Below are 17,627 nucleotides of genomic sequence, written 5' to 3'. Positions count from 1 at the left end.
GAAGTGGTAGTCATCTCCCCTGAGACCATGTAATTGCTTTCAAAGGGCTTGTAGAACTGTCAGCCTCCTTCATTCTTGCCCACCTCATGAGCACAAGCACTTCTGAAGTTCTTGAATCATCCTTAATCAGTTGCATTGATGGAAATGGTGTTTGCAGCCTACTGTGACAACTGTCAAGACAGTAAAATCACAAGAAGCAGCCATAAAGGCATTTTAACTCAGGAATTTTGAGCCTCCTCGTTGGTCAAGGTGGTGCAGGAAAATGATGCACATGCCCATGGAGAGTCTTTGTCCAGGGAGAAGCGAAGTATCTACCAGCACAGTGGAATGGGATGTTCAGCACTTCAGGCAAGACACTGCACAACAAGCAGAACCAGACTGAGAAATCACAGAGATAAGGCTTAGGCTGAAACTAGGTAAAGAAATGAGGCCAAATTGGAGCCCTGGCTTACCACAGTCAAGAGTCTGTTGCTTGCTGAAATGCTGCCCCATCCTTCTGAAGGTGCTTTCTTTAGATACACAGCAAACACTAATACAGTATTTTGTGATTCAGCACATAGAGAATCATAAAATACTTTAGATTGGAAGGGACTTTTAACAATAATCCGGTTCTAAACCCCTGTTGTGGGCAGGGTTGCCACCCCCACATCTGTCTGCCCAGGGCCGCATGCATCCTGACTTTGAACACCTCAGGGACGGGGTACCCACAGCTCTGGGCAGCCTGTTCCAGTGCCTCACTACCTTCTGAATAAAACATTTCTTCCTAACATCTAACCTAAATCTCCTCTCTTTTAGTTTAAAGCCATTCTCCTTTGTCCAGTCGCTATCTGCCCATGTAAAAAGTCAATCCTCTCCTGCTTATAAGCTTCCTTCAGGTGCTAAAAGGCTGCAATGAGGTTTCCCAAGAGTTCTCCAAGCTAAACAAGCCCCAACTCCCTCAACCTTTCTTCCTACAAGAGGTGCTCCAGCTCTTTGATCATCTTCATGGCCCTCCTCTGGACCAGCTCCAAAAACTCCACACCTTTCTCATGTTAGGTGCCCCAGGCCTGCATGCAAGATGGGGCCTCACAAGGGCACAGCAGAGATTAATAATCCCCTCTTTCTCCCTACTGGCCGCACCTCTGTTGATGCAGCCCAAGACAACATTGGCCTTCCAGGCTGCAAGTTCATACTGCTGGATCACATCCAGCTTTTCATCCACCAGGATCCCCAAGTCCTTCTCCACATGGCTGCTCTCTCTGAATTCTTCTTCCAGCATGTACACATATCTGGGATTGCCTCTACAATCAGAATGCCTTACTCTTGGCCTTTTTGAACCATGTTCAGTTCACATGGGCCTACTTTTCAAGCCTGTCCAGATCCCAGTGAAGGGCATTCCTTCCTTTTATGGTGTTAACTGCAGCACTCAGCATAGTGTCATCAGCAAACTTGCTGAGGGTGCACTTGAGCCCAACATCAATGCCACTGGTAACAATTTTATAGATTACTGGTCCCAAGACAGACTTCTGGGGGACATCGATCATCACAGGCCTCCATCTGGACACAGAGCCACTGAGTGCAACTCACTGGTTGCAACCATTCAACCAGTTCTTTACCCACCAAATAGCTCAGCTTTCAAATCCGTCTCTCTCCAATGTAGAGATAAGAATGCCATGGGGGACCATGTCAAAGGCCTTACACAAGTCCAGGTAAATGATATCAGTTGCCTTTCTTATGTCCACCTATGCCATCACTCCATCACAGAAGGCGGCCAGATTGGTCAGTCACAATCTGCCCTTTGAGAAGCAATGCTAGTAGTCTCAGATCACCTCCTTATCTCACATGTGCCTTAACATGTCTTCCAGTAGGATCTGTTCCAAGATCTTTCCAGACACAGTGATGAGGCTCATCACTCTGTAGATCACCAGGTCTTTCATTTTTCCAGTCAGCAGGGACTTCTCCTGACAGCTATGACTTTTCAAATATGATGGAGAGTGGCCCAGCAACTGCCATCAGCCAATTCCTTCAAACCCTGGAAAGCATGTTATCCGATCCCATAAACTTGAACATATTCAGCCTCATGAGACAGTCTTGAACTTGCTCTGCTACTACAGTTGGAGAGGATTTCTCTCCCTTGACCCCCACCTAAATGTTCAGGGATACAATAGGTGTGGGAAACCTAAGTGGTAGTGGAGACTGAGGCAAATAACTCATTGACTACATCAGCCTTCTCCATGCCTGTTGAAGCCATTCTCCCTTCTCATTTATCAGATGAGGTACATCCTCCTTTGCCTACCTCTTCTGCCCACTGTATCTAAAGAATCTCTTCTTTATATTTTTCACATTCCTTGCCAAGTTCAACTCCATCTGCACCTTGGCTTTCCTGATCCCATTTCTGCATGTCTGGATGGCATCCCTATATTCTTCCCAGGACACCCATCTCTGCTTCCATTGCCTATACTTTTCCTTTTTATCTCAGTTTGAACAGCAGGTCCTCGCTCAGCCATGTCAGTTTCCTACCTCCTCTGTTTGATTTCTTGTATAGAGGGATGGAGCACTCTTGTGCTCTCAGAAAGTTGTCCTTAAAGAACTGCCAGGTTTGTTCCATTCCTGTGTCCTTAAGGACAGTTTCCCAGGGGATGTCATGCAATAATTCCTTAAATAGCCTACAGTTAGAAGAATGAGGGCAATCTAGTGGGGTAAATCACTGGGAGAAAGGACACAAAAAGAGAAATGAATGACTACGTAACTGAAAGATATGAAAGAGGTATTTGAGACAAGAAGTGGGCAAGGAAGTATAGCAACAAAGCTGAAAGAATAAAACTTGGCTAGGAAAGGCTGGAAGGATGAGTGGGAAAAGGTTTTTAAGGAATAAAGACAAATAAGAATTTTTCAAGTGTATAAGACGCAAAATGTCAGCAGGGTATCTAAGAGAGTGCCAGGGTTACTTCATAACAGAGGAAAAAGATTGCAGAAAACTGAAATGAAATCTTTACCAAGTGTTTATAAGAAAGGATGTATGACTAAGGTTGGAGAAAGAATTACTGTTTTTCCACAAGAGGGAAAAAGTACTCAAAGAACTCCAGGTCAGAAATAGAAAGGATAAAGAAATTACAGCTCTACGTAGTACAATCTCCCACACAGAGTCATATATGAGGTGGTGAGGTCTCCTAACAGAGAATTTTAAACATATTCTATGAGAACCAAAAAGTAGAAGAAAAACTGGGACTCATTTGTTCTACACGAGGCAGAAACATGCATAACCTCCCAACCTTAGATACTGTGAGAGCATAGATCATCCTCAAGAAATCATTCCTAAACTATTTTAATCTCTCTGCTGTTGCAGGGATCTTACAGGGAAAGACAGATTGTGTGAGCATGCACACTACAGCTCTCAGCACCGGGCACTGGCCGCACTTCATAACTCAGTCCTACTACAGGAATAACAACCAACAGCAGGATCTCTTCTCAGCATCCATAATTCAGGCAGAGATTTCTGGAAATTACAAGAAGGACCAAGCTCACCTATGGAGACAGTCAGTGATTTGCACTGCAAGCATTCACCAGAGGAATAATGAGCAAAGTTGCAAACACAGAACTATGAGGACAGAGTTAGAAAGGGAGTGGCCTCATTGAGATGGGAAAGACTTCTGGCAAAAACCATTGAAACTTCGCAATCAAACTCCACCCACTGTTCTCATTCCTTAAAATAAAAAAAAAATAAAATTATTCCTATTTTATTATTCCTATTCATATATATATATATTTTACTTTTTTATTATTCCTATTCATATATATATATATTTTACTTTTTTTTTCAGTGAAGGACAGATATAAATACATGACCAGAAAAGGAACTCTTGACATGTCCCTTTAAGTGGGAAGTTATGCAGTGTCATGGCTGATGTGTTTTGAATAAACCTCATCTGGATGCTTGTCCCAAAGGACAGTCAGTGCCAAACAGCTGGCAACAATGTGCACTCTGAGCTGCCTAGCCCTCACCTTGTACTCAGTCTCATACTTAATTCAGTTTTTAAAAACAAAATATATGAGCATAGTGTTGGAATCAATATATTGTAGCAGCTAGGGGAACACTGAAGAAGTAATAAATACTGTCAAATGCTGATGCTTTCTACTTAGATTGTTTTTGCTCAACTTAGCTTTCCTCTCTGCCATCTCTTCATGCTTGCTATTAGAACACAAGGTGACCTTTCCATGCTTCCATGCTTAATTACCCGAACAAAATACACAGAACGTTAATGCTTAAAATGCCCCTTGTGCATTCTACTGCACTTGCAGATGTTTGAAATAATCTAACCTAATCTCTTCCTTTTCAAGTTAGAATGAATGTGGTGTGAAATAACTGAAGAAAATAAACAAGAGAAAGAAGGAAGAATAATCATATGTTGACATATAGAAGCTAAGCGATAGAGTCAGTGTTTCTGTGTCTGTACATACAGGATAGCATTCTCCAGTACTTTGGCTTTTCTGAAACAGCTGTCTGACAACAGTGCTCTGCCTTTATGTAGCCACATTCATGCAAGAATCAGAAGGCATCCCTCAAAGAGTAACACAGAGCTCAGTGTAGCAACCAGAAACTGGCAGTATCATCATTTTACACAAGAGTATATTGGGTGATATGACCTGGATAACTAATCTCTGTTCATCACAAAAAAAATCAGTGAAAGAGCTTGGAGTACAACACAACGCTACTCATCAGGCTGTAATCATCATCTGCTCTGCAGTCTTCACCCCTGCCAACTGTTAATACTGTGCAGTGGGAAGTCCCCCTCAACCACGAGCATGCGGGGAAGCAGCAGTCCCTCAGGTAGGAGTGGAGCTCCACCTGAGCACTGCTCAGAGCACGTGTTCACTGATGCTCCTCTGCCAGTAGGACTGAAACGCTGCCTGCTGACTTCGCTGCCTGTCCCTTGCACCACATTCATTCAAGCTGTGCATACAAGCATTTCACCTGCAGCTCGTGTGATGGGGTTGTGTCACCATGTTGGTGCAGGGGCAAATGAGGTTCTAAATCAATTATTCAAGGAAGAGATTGTAGGTACACCCTGAAATCCAGATGGATCCAACCTGTCTTCACCACTGGGAAGCCAACACCACATCTCTTCTGTGAACAACTTTCAGAGCCCTCAGCTGGATGAAGAGTCAGATCACAGCTCAATGTGTCACACAGATCCTCAGGCACAGGCCTAAGAAAACCTTGTAATAGGCCAGAAGTATGGAAATGTTAGGCACACTTCAAAAAAGCTAAGCTGTGGTGAATAAAATGTTAAAACCTGCTTCTATATGATGAGCACTGAAATAGTTTAGCCAATTAGACTACTTGATTGGTTCACATTCCTAACACTATCATTTTGCGTGCAGGGTGCCTCATGCATGAATGAAGACGGTGTCTGAAGGTTTTGCTTTTTGTCAGTGCTTTTATGTTTCTTTCTGGAATATAAACAAGTTAAAATTAATTTCACTAGTATTTCAACTATAAATGCTCTGTGTACCTAATGAATTATTTATTTATTTAGTCACTATTTGGTTATTTAAAAACTTAATAGCAAATAGATGTAGTGACCTGAACCACTTTCCCTTTGAATTACTGAATTCCTCATTTGCAGTTTAGATAGCAAGATAGAATAGCTCGGCTTCACTTCACAGCCCTCTGGCCTGGCACCCAAATGGACACAGGGACAATTGAGATCATTCAAATGGAGATACCCCCAGGGTGCAGTGTGCATTTAAAGAGAACAATTGAGAAATGAGAGAAACATTTAATACAGGCGAAAAATGTCCCTTAGGCAAAGATTTCAGTAGTCACTAGAGAGACTTGTGGGATCATCCTTTTCCTGCACAGACAGGCTGCACAAATGACATGATTCTGTTCTCTACTCCCCGCTGTGCAAGCAGTCCTAGAAGCATTATCAAACCTGCCCTCTGTCCCACATGCAAGAATCAAGGTGCTGTAATTATACAAATAATTCCTCTGGTCTTTCATTAAAATACTACTAAGCATTTGCACTCTATCCTTCATTGAAGACATCCATGACACTTCTAGAAGAAGACAATCATCATCTCTCTTCAACAGATGACAGGAGGTATGGAATGGAAAGAGCTAAAATCAGGAGTTACCTTTAGTATTTTTACACTGAATTCAAAATAATTGTCTTTCCTTTCCTAACGCAGACAAAGTCTTCCTTTATTTAAATCTCAGTGATTCCACAAAAGAATGTTATTTGGTGCAAGTGATGTACCTAGTTTCCCAGAAGAGTTCTTGGGTATACTTGTACAGACACAGGAGCACATGGACCTCCGCTATTTCTGCTCTCAGTGGCTGGTGAGAGGCAAACACAGTTCAGAAACCAGTCCACAGCATTTTGAGCCAGCCAGTGTGAGCTGCCCTGCAGCAGCACTCACTCTGTGAACCTGTGAAAGTGGGATGTGCCATATACTACCTCATGACTTAGCAACCCACATGAGCTACAGCTTTCACCACTGAATAGAATAAAGAGTCTTAAAAAAACCTGGTTGTTTCACAAGGATGTAATCACAGGCCTCGACACATTCTGTAGAGTGACACAGGTCCTGAGGGTGATGATAAACCTATCCTGGCCAACCAATATCAGATTATCCACACAGGTTTAAGCATTATTAGCCTGACTCACCTTTGTGTTAGTCCATCTCTATGCTGGTAGAAAGGAAGGGGCTTCAGTGCCACCATCAGCTAAGAGCTGCAGGGAGGCAGACCCCAGACCTCCTATCTGAAATGCAGCTGGAACAACAAGGCATTTGGGAAGGAACAGTAAGGAAACGCATTCATTCAATGGGGCCAGAATTTCAGTTGTCCTTGCTTGGGTACCATGCTGTTTGAAGGTCAGGACCGCATAGAATTGCAGAGGCAGAGAGGACCTCCAGAAATCACCTACTGCCCTCTCTCTCCCTCCAGGACCAGTGCACTTCTGACACCAATGACAGATGTTTGTCCAAGCTGTTCAGCAGCGCTATAAGCCAAGCAGAGCTCTTGGTCCTTGACTTTATCTCAGTGCCCAAGATAAGTGAGAAATCAGGCGTGTTTTCTGTATACACTGACATGTCAAAGAAATTAAAAATGTGATGGATTTTCATATCAGAATGTTGAAGACTAATTACAACAGTGCTTTCCAGCAAACCAGTGATTGCAGGCTAATTTTCTGTTATGAAACAGAAACCAGGGTTAATGAGGCTAATTGTGTTTACCAGTGTTTCGAACAAAGAGGAAGCCAACTCAATTTTGAAGCGAGTTCTTTGTCAGGAACAAATTGAGGAAAATTGCTACAGTTGTATCAGCATTTCCTAAAATTGCTTAGTATCATGCTTGGGAAACTAACACTATAGAACACAAGCTACTGGTACAGAAACTCAACTATGTTGAGTTTCTGATGCACAACTGTGTGATGAGCAGTGATGGGAACCATCAGAAGAGGGGTGGCCAGCAGGGACAGGGAGGTGATTGTCCCCCTCTACTCTGCTCTTGTGAGGCCCCATCTGCAACACTGTGTCCAAGTGCGGATACCCCAGTACAAAGAAGACAGGCAGCTGTTGGAGAGGGTCCAGAGGAGAGCCACAAAGATGATCAGGGGACTGGAGCACCTCCCCTATGAAGACAGGCTGGGGGAGCTGGGCTTGTTCAGCCTGGAGAAAAGAAGGCTTCAGGGTGACCTCATTGCAGCCTTTCAATACCTAAAGGGAGCCTACAAGGAAGAGGGGAATCAACTCTTTGAAAGGGTTGATAACTGCAGGACAAGGGGAAATGGTTTTAAGTTGAGGGAGGGGAGACTTAGGTTGGATGTCAGGGGGAAATTCTTTACGGAGAGAGTGGTGAGGTGCTGGAACAGGCTGCCCAGAGAGGTTGTGGATGCCTCGTCCATGGAGGTGTTCAAGGCCAGACTGGATGGGGCTCTGGGGAGCCTGGTCTAGCATTAAATGGGGAGGTTGGTGGCCCTGCATGTGGCAGGGAGGTTGGAGATTCATGATCCTTGAGGTCCCTTCCAACTCTGGCCATTCTGTGATTCTGTGATGACTGAGTTGTGGAAAGCAATGCAACAGAGAGTCATTAATAAAGTGAGTGACCCTCACTCCAGCTCTACTGAGCTATTACAAAGAGAAAAAATTAAGAAATCAAGGTATGCAGCAATATCTATCCAGAAAAAAAAAAAAATCTTCAAGTTCTATGTCTCATCCATGACTGATTAATTAATTATACAAGCTGGACTAATAAAAAATGAGCTCATTACTGCAAAGCCAAATTCATAAGCAGCTATAAGTCCTTTAGGAAAAAAATAAAAAGAAGAAACCTCAGTTTAGGCTCTCTTCCTACAAGCTGATAATTCTAATTACTCAGAAGAGTTGAGTGACTTCAGCTAACAAAAGACGTATCTACAGCACAGCACAGGCAGCTGCTGCTGGGGAAGCCGCATCCCTGTCAAACGCACCTCAGCATTAGCACTCCTGCTACCCCACTGAATCTCCACTGAACTCCCAGGCCGAACAGCAGTGCACTGGGTTTTGCGATGTAACCAACTGGAACTAAAATGCAGCCACATTCATTTGCACTTCAGATTGGTGCACAAATCAAGCTGGCATCTGCTAGAAAGAATACCAAGGCTTTCAGCTGCAAAATACACTACACAACACCTGTGGTTTGAGCCTACTGCAGCATCCAGGCTGTCCTGTCCCTCTAGGCAACTGTGGCAGAAGTGTCCTGGGGTTTCAGGAGTGCACTGGGAGAGATCTGAAGAAAACCCTCGTTCATATGGTGGTCTGTCCAAAGACAGCTCCTCAGGAGGACAGTGAGTATGAGAAAGGAAATAATAGTATGCCAGACAGCAGAGATAGCAAGGAAGAAAACACGCAAGTGGGAGAGGTCCTGTGGGAAAATCTGTGGAGCTAAGGAAGGAAAGGAATTAATGTAATCATATATCAACACAAGAGAGGGTATAAAATAGATGGAAGACAGGGAGAATCTGAAGACTAGGCTCAAGCAGGATGACATACTGATCAAAAAAGACAATAAAAATGTGCATTAGTGTTAAGGTCAGTAAAGATCACCAAGCCCTTGTCCTACATTTCCTATCAGAAAATCAGTTCTGGGAGAAAGTGGGTGAGAGGAAGAAAAGGGAGTCTCAAGACAGGAATGGAGAGCACATCAGCACCTGGCTGGGATCTCAATTTTAACAGCAAAAAACCCATTTGATGTCTTTCAGTTTAAAGTTACAGCCAGCGGCTATCCAGCTCCGGCACTCTGCTGATCTGGGGCCTTTTGCAGACTGTAATGTGCTCACTGGAACTGAAGCTTCCCTTTAGAAAAAATGATGTCTGCAGCCCTTCTGGTTTGCCAAGATATAGCCTTCGCTATGTAAATCAATGCTCTGCTGTCTTGTTGAATCTACAGCCTGAGGTATGAACATCTCCCATTCATCTTAATGGGATGTTAACCTCAAAGCCTCATTGTGACTATCTGAATGCTAATACTATATTAAACAAGTTGTTTAACATACAAATGGTGGGCTTAAGTCACTCACATTTGTATAGGAGAACTGGACTGACTTTGATTTTGCAGCAGCTGAGGATCTACAGAAAAATAGTCTGAAGAAAATGACCCCCTGACTTTCCATTCACTGTAGTCATTTTTTAAAAATTATTTTTATTTTGGTTTAGAGTTGCAGGGAGGAATTTCTAGCTTTTCCTATTGATCTTCTTGAGGTAGGCAAGTGATTGCTGTTTCTGCTTTCAGAGTTTCTCTCCCCTCTCCCAGTGCTGGTGTCAGTACCACCTGGGTTTACAAAGCTTTCGATTCACGTTTATGGGCCAGTCTCTGCCTTCTCTGCTCACATTCTCTGCTCTGTAAGAAGACCTCAGTAAGGACATGGTAGAAAAAGTTCAATAATGAGGCCCAGCAGGACCATCAGAAGGTACGCAGTGCCCTTGGCTCTTGCATGCAGACTAACCCTGCCGCAGCACAGGCAGAGATGCGATGCCGTGAGGTGTATGCTGGAGCAAGGCAGCGCTCACCTGAAGGGTGGAAGCTCTGGGTTTTCAGAAATAGCTGGCAGCTAGCTACCTAAGCTACCACTGTTCAGCTCTCCACAGGAATCAACCAAAAGTTTAGAAACTACTAATATCCTTGCAAAAGTTTTGCAAGCCTCACAGTAAGACAACCAACATCTCTGGTCCCCAGGCTCCCCAGTAGCTCTAGCAAATCTTAGGTATGGGTCTTACCTAGAAGTCTCAGCCGGGTCCCCACACTTCAGCTTTGAATGTGGATTTCAGTATGGGGCTGGCTACCAGAAGTGAATACATATCCATCAAAAAATAGATCAAAAGACAAATGAAACTGCCTGCTCAGATAAAGCTCTTTTCAAAAAGGTACAAGGGGGAGGGGAAGAACAGGCGAGAGGATTTGAAGAAATATCCGTTGAAAGATAAAATAGGCAAGATACTGTGATGAAGAAAGTGAACAATGAAACAGAATCTACTTCAGACAGATCAAGTGAAAGGAAATCACATTACTATTTACAGTAAAGATCACTCGTCTAACATGTATAATTAGAAATTCTCACACACAAAGATAAAAGTGATCAGTGAATGCTGCTGTAATCAAAAATAATACAGCATTGTATATATTTGAAAAAAAAATCTAGCACTTTCCAAAAATAGGAATAATAGGGCTCATTAATAGAGACTTCATCTGAACTAAACAAGTTCCCTTTATTCACATCATCATTTTTCTGAGACTGCCAAAAGAAACCCTCCATATAAGTCATCACAGAGCAGCCCCCCTGCCCCACACATCTGTGCCTCGCTGAAGTTTAGTGGCAGAAAGGACAATGATACTCAAAGAAACCCATTCACATTTCAAAGACTTTCATTTTCTCCTCTGCTTTTGTTATTACATCTGCAAATACAGCACAGCACCTGGGTTTGTGCAAAACCATAGCTGACGACACTTCTACACTCAGTGCACACATATCTTCGGCTACAACAAAAACGTTTGGTGATGATGTGGGCCAATGCACTGTGCAATACAGTGGAGCAGTGAGAAGATGTATTAACACTGCAGTAAAAATTTTAAGGCCAAAATTACATGCTTAGCAAATTCTCTTTCTCAACAAAAGACACGCAAGCACAAACAAGAACAGTTTTCAGCAGCAGAACTAAGTGTTTTTCTCTTGATTTCACAGCAGTTTAGTTATAATCTATTATTATCATTTGCAGCTAATATCCTAAGCAGAGACACTGTCAGGAATAGTTGCTAGTTTGAAATTGTATTTTGTTAAAGAATTGGATTTTTACATGGACAGTAGGTTCCTACCTACCCAAAGCCCCAGAAGAGTCACTAAAATTTTGTACGTGAACGTAAGCAAATCTACACTAGGGGATACGATCAGGGTGCAAACATATTATCACAACACAAGAAAATTCCAAGTTAGTATGTTATTTACTACTATTTCCAATTCAGACTATATTGTACCCTGTCCCTACTAAGGCACTGTCAAGGATATTCATGACTGCTAACATTGCCCCATACAATCTCTATAGGATAAAATTATTCTGGAAAGCCCATAACCTACTGAGCTGGACCGTTTGTGGTCTCTCTGGACTGTAAACCTATCAAAAATAGCATGATCTGGAAACCTGCCTCTGAGCAGTTGCAGACTTCCTGTTGTGTTATAAAGGACAATAAATATTGCTACATCACACTAGATTTATCCTTATTTTGTCTCTTAGGTGCTTTTTTATGCCACATGGAAACACATCAAGAGAAAGCAGGAAAAGATGAGTTCAATGCCGAGTCCATAGTTCTCAGCTTGACTTTATTCCCTGTGCTGCTTTGTTTAGATTGGGTTTTAAACAAGCAGACAAGTGTTTTGCAGATTCAGATATGGGGCAAGGAGACAGATCCCAGCACCTCTAAGAAGTCAAGTTAAGAACTTAATTCAAGTCCTACCGGTTTGACTTGTTGGACTCATTACAAAAATAAAGTGCCATTAAGTTTCTTCTTCAAAAGGCAGTACTTCCTAAACATAAACTTTTTTCTATCCCCCAAAGTGGTTATTACTAATTGTAAAACAGAGGCTAACGTAAGACGGGAACTGAAGTCCCAAACCCTCCAAATATTTTATTTATACATTATTTATTACTTATATATTATTTATCACTTATTAAATATACATTTCAGGTACTTTATCTCATTATTATTACTCACAGCAGCCAGACTAACAAATAATCACCAAATTCACACCTTAAAAAACAGAAAGAAAAAAAGAGAAGAGAGACAAACATCTGAGGGAGGTACAGAACTAGCTGCCTTCTTTAACCAGGGTAGGGAAAGCACCCACAATTTCCTGATGTTCACAGCATACCATTAATTGTCAGCAATCTTCCGCCACAATAAGACTTCATATGTATTTTCTTTACCTCTGAAATTTATGCTCAAGAAGCAATAAGGACAGAGAAAAATAGGCAATATATAATGACAAGCATGGCAGTTTTATGTAAGCTTTACAAAACTGAGTAAAAAATACTTGAAAATACTCTCCAAAAAATACCATAAAGTCTAAATAGCAACACATGAAGATAATGGGACTTCCCATTCTCTTCCTGAAGTCAACAATAGTTTTACCACTGACATTAATATGAGCAGGACTGGGGCCAACAATTTACAATAGACATCCCTGAGAGAAGCATTCCCAGCAATTACCTGTAGTGAATGGGCAAAATAGCTCTAAATAAAGATCTTAATCTTCCAAGTTACTTGCCCTAAAAAATCAAGAAGAGCATTTTGCTGGGACAAGAAAAAAGTTCTAAATCATTAAAATACCTACCTCCAAACAACAGTTAGACTTTCTTTACATTTTTCAGGTTAGAAAAGAAAAAAGTATATTTAACAGAAACAAATTCAATTGTTATTTCTTTTTCACCATCATACTGAAACATCTCCCCATGTTGGTCTGAATTTATGCATACAATATGGGTTTTAAATTAGCATATGATCAGTCACCAAAGATGTCAAGTGCATTATTAAGATTAGTCAAGTATGAAATACTATGGAGGGGAAAGATATTTCAAAGAAGATGTAAACTGACCTAGTTTCACAGCCCACTGTTCTGAATTTTGAGGATTTCACTAACGACTGTATTTGTTTCATCTTGTCAGAATGACTTGCAGCTTATGAAGTGCATTGATCTACTGGTGAGAATTAATTGTAGAACCCGGTGACTCCTGTCAAAGTAATACACTTACTTAAAACCTTTCTGTTGTATATCTTTGTTGGTGTCTCGAAAATTAAAATTCAAAACTTAACAAAAGTAGATTTCCCTAGGAATCTCAAAGTGTCAGCTGGAACTTTTCTTTCTTCTGGAACAATTCTATCTCATTTTGTATTCTACGCTAAACTCAAGGTCAGTTAACAAAATATATTCTGTGAATAAAAGTATAATTATGGGTGTAATTTGCAGTGCAAATGAAAGAAAATCATTACTGCCCAATTAACAGTACATATGTCAAGAATCCTGTAAGAAAAATAGAAATAAAATAATCATAACTTTAAGATCTGGAAGCTTTTTTATCTCCTGCTCTTAACAGAAACCATGCACGCTGTATGTTGCCTAATTTCTTCCATAAATAATTCACTTCTAATTTTTAACGATGATTTCTTGCTGAGGAGAACATATTTTTTACTTTAAAGTTTTGTATGATAATTTTTTTTTAAAAAAACATCTCTGCAATGTCTGAATTTTTTTTTTTTTAATCCATAATTTTTACCAGAATAATTCCAAAAAATCTTTAAAATATAATAGAATGCAATTCTTGTAAGGTCAGAGTGTTCCCATGGAAGCCTCAACACAGAGGGTTCACTTCTTGAGTCACTGCTCTACCAGGACTCCCAGATACATCAGTAGGATTGCAGGAACAAGTTTCTGGTTCAGTTCAGGATAACCAAAAGAAAACATCCATTTACTAATTGGTGTTTTGGAGTTGAATAGAATACTGAACAGTTTATTTTGCAGATGCAGGATCAGACACCCAAGCTCACCTGTCTTTCTGCAATGTAATGTATCCTCAGCATTGAGGCTCTACTCACCGACATCTTGATGCCTCACGCAGAGCTTCAGACCACAGTAGCATTGCACCCAGCTATCAGGAGACCACACATGCATCAAGGGAGCATCTTTCCAAGTTAAGGCAGCCAAAATCAGTGGCTGTTTCAAAACAAAAGCAACAAAAAACATCACAGCTGTAAAATAGCGACACAAAGGGCTAGTATAAGCTCTGGTAAAGAAATACTTTCTGGCAATAATACCAAGGAGAGTGTATTCGGGGTAAAACATTCAAGTCTCATCAGTTCACAGGTTCTGTCCCCAAACTGACATACTTAAAAAAGAAAGAAACAAAAATTTTAAAAAATGTATTGTTGTCAAATACAGAAAAATAATTATACAGCTGGTATGACAAATTCACACAGAGGCTGGTGATGCACTGGAACAGGTTGCCCAAGGAGGCTGTGGATGCCCCATCCCTGCAGGCATTCAAGGCCAGGCTGGATGTGGCTCTGGGCAGCCTGGTCTGGTGGTTGGCAACCCAACTAGATGGTCTTTGAGGTCCTTTTTGACCCAGGCCATTCTATGATTCTATGAAATTATCAGAAATAGAATTTATTAAAAATATATATTTTTTTTTATTTCAACTATTAAGAGATGTTTATATGTATACACATACCACCCTAACAAACAACACAGAGTCGCAGACTAAGTTAGTCTAGTAAAGCTCAGTTCAGTGAAAGATATCACTGAGACCTTATTGCTCTCTTCAACTTCCTGATAGGAGGCTGTAGAAAGGTAGAGATCATCCTCTTTTCCCAGGTAACAGCGGTAAGACAAAAGGTAATGGCCTTAAGTTGCAACAGGGGAGGTTCAGGTTGGATATTAGGAACAATTTCTTCTCAGAGAGAGTGGTGATGCACTGGCACAGGCTGCCCCGGGGTGGTGGAGTCACCATCCCTGGAGGTGTTCAAGGAAAGGGTAAACGTGGCACAAGGGGACATGGTTAGTGGGCATGGTGAGGATGGGCTGATGGTTGAACTAGATGATCTTAGCGGTCTTTTCCAATCTTAATGACTCTTTGATTACTAAGTTAAAGTGGAAGCATATCAAGCAGGTAACACCCAAGATAATTTATTCCCACAAGTTTATGTGTTAGTTAAGGTTTGCTTTACTACCATGTGTTGCAGGGACTTCACAGATCCCAAGTACCATGAGGACCTGGAACACTACTTTCAATTTCCCTGCAGATAAATGCTCAGAGATTTTTTAGGTTCCCAACTCAACAAAAGTCAAAACCTTTATTATTCAGAGAGACTATGAAGAAACCAGGAACAACAGAAAGCACAATAAAACCACCAAGTCTGAAACAAAAGGGCATTTTAACACCCCCAGCCAACACTACCACTCCAGATGTAATAGGCCACGAAACAGGGGAGAGAGCAGACTAAGGGAACCAACAGGCCTGAAGAGGCAACACTCCCTGGGTGAAGTCACAGGGTGGCTCTGGATCATTAAAGCCTTGTCTAGAGATATTGAACTCTTCAGAGGACAGACACAGCACTGGGAATAATTAACTGCATTAACATTCACTACACTGCCAAGCATTGTTCATCTCCTGGTAAAATGAACTTTGTTTTTTGCCTTGATTAGCAGCCACAATCAAGGAAAACAAGTCTGAAATTTGCAGACAATTTTCATGCTTGAGGAGAGAGCACTGTCTTATTCTGCAGCACAAGTGCTGTATTATCCTTCACTTCTACAGAAGAAGATGTCAGTATGAGACACACTATATGTGACAATTTAAATGCATGCCCTAAGGCTTAAAAGCAGCACAGTGCCAAAGTCGAGTGATCCTCGCAATCACAGACAGGCTGACCTCAGCTGCAAGGCTCAGAAAATAGATGACATTTCCTAAATTCTGAGTGGGACAAGGCCTCTTTAGAAAAGATCCTGGGAAAAAACTCACTTTCATTTTTTCAAGAAAAAATTGCATGTGTATTACTAAAGTTCTCAAAAGCCTGAAAGGAAACAAAATTTTGTTGCCTAAAATCAGTTGTGTTTCTTTGAATCAAAATAACATTTTTTTTAACAATTTTTTGAATTGTTTCTGTTTGAACAAGGTATAATGTATGAGAATTCTCAGTGGCATGCTCAGACAACACAGGGCAGAGCAAGCACAGAAGTCAGCTGCTAAGCACCATTCAGCCTTCTCCAAGGGGATCTGGGAGCAGGGACATCACCTGAGTGATGTAGAAGTGATCATTACTGATGTTCCTGATGAACTCCCTGTGATTCCAGTGGAAGTTGGGTTGCAATCACACTTGAGAACAGAGGGCTGAAGCCCCTCAACAGCACCATCCCAGCAGATGGTGCTCAACACTGTGGTACTGGTGGAAAAGGCCATGCCTTTTCCGTGCAAAGCCCTCCAAGCTCTGCCAGCCAACCATATCATGCTGTCAGACATCTGTAGTCAAATACTGCTCATTTTGCTTTGCAGTTTGAATGGAACTTGGATTAACTTTTCCTGCATTTTCCTCACATTTATAATTGCATGCACCTCAAAAAAGGAGTCAGTATCTATCCACATTACTTCTGTTAAAAGCCATCACATTGCTACCAAGAGGCCAGTGAGTGTGCTGATACCTGAATACTCTGACAGTTCCCACCACACGCTGGCTTTTTGCAGGCTTTAGATCGGGGATTTGCAAGTGCTTGTTAAGGCGTATGAGCTGGGGTAAGCAAAAAGAAACTTTACTATCATAGATCTGCTGCTGTTGGCTCCTCATCTTTGAAATGTGTACAACATGGGGAAGGGCTCTTTGCCTTGAAAACAACAGCTTTGGATACAAAACATACGAATACGTACAGGTCTCTATACATAATTCAACTCAGAGAAGAAACAATTTAGAGTCCACAAGACCTTTGATAGGTCTTAGAACAGGGTTTGGAAATCAGAGCAGCTGGAGCTTTCTGATTGCATTGTTTTGTCTACCCCCAGAGCACTTTTCACACACATGCCTATCTCACTGCCGGCACTAATGTGCGATTCTGCATTCTGCAGGTTCTGCCCATGCAGGCTTCTGCCCTGGACTACGCTTGTCCTTGGCTGCACAGCTATGCGAAATGCATATTAGTGGGAGCTCAGTTCTACAAAGTGCAGCAGTGCAGCAAAGCCAAAGTGCTCAGCACCTTCCAGAAGACAGGCATTACTATTCCATTATTTTAAGCCACTGCTGCCAACAGGCTTGGCCATTTCCACGGGCATGCGTGTCAGCTACTCGAGACAAATGGGCTGCCTGCTCCGCATTCCTTCTATTCTCGCCAGCCTCTGTTTATCATCTGTTTTCCATTTCATTCCTTTACCTCCCATTCTTTAAAAGTATCTGTGGGGCTGAAAAGTATCCACTAGCTCTTGGTCTCTGCTGCTGGAATTGGAGTGTTTCTGTTACTTGTTCCAGGGAGCTGGCCAGAAACAGCCAGCCAAAGAGATCATCAAGCCAAGAGGTGGGGTTTTACAAGGTTCCTAGGTTGTTTTTTTTTTCTAATGATCTCTTCCTCCCG

At 41.8% G+C, this 17,627-nt stretch overlaps 1 long non-coding RNA gene across 8 annotated transcripts in view; it reads right to left on the bottom strand.

The window, feature by feature from the left end:
* Positions 1 to 17,627, bottom strand: part of LOC128075321 (uncharacterized) — a 125,352-nt gene that overhangs the window by 29,552 nt on the left and 78,173 nt on the right. For 7 of the 8 annotated variants that reach the window (XR_008203737.1, XR_008203735.1, XR_008203738.1 and 4 more), the window contains one exon: positions 14,108 to 14,225. This is a non-coding gene — a long non-coding RNA (uncharacterized LOC128075321). Of the gene's footprint in view, positions 1 to 13,109; positions 13,246 to 14,107; positions 14,226 to 17,627 lie in introns of all 8 variants that reach the window. The other variant, XR_008203734.1, reaches the window with a different exon arrangement.

This window comes from Tympanuchus pallidicinctus, unplaced genomic scaffold, assembly GCF_026119805.1.
Source record: "Tympanuchus pallidicinctus isolate F22 unplaced genomic scaffold, pur_lepc_1.0 scaffold12, whole genome shotgun sequence".
Taxonomy (NCBI): domain Eukaryota; kingdom Metazoa; phylum Chordata; class Aves; order Galliformes; family Phasianidae; genus Tympanuchus; species Tympanuchus pallidicinctus.
The sequence above is the reverse complement of the archived record's forward strand: the minus strand, read 5'-3'. Positions and strand labels throughout refer to the sequence as shown.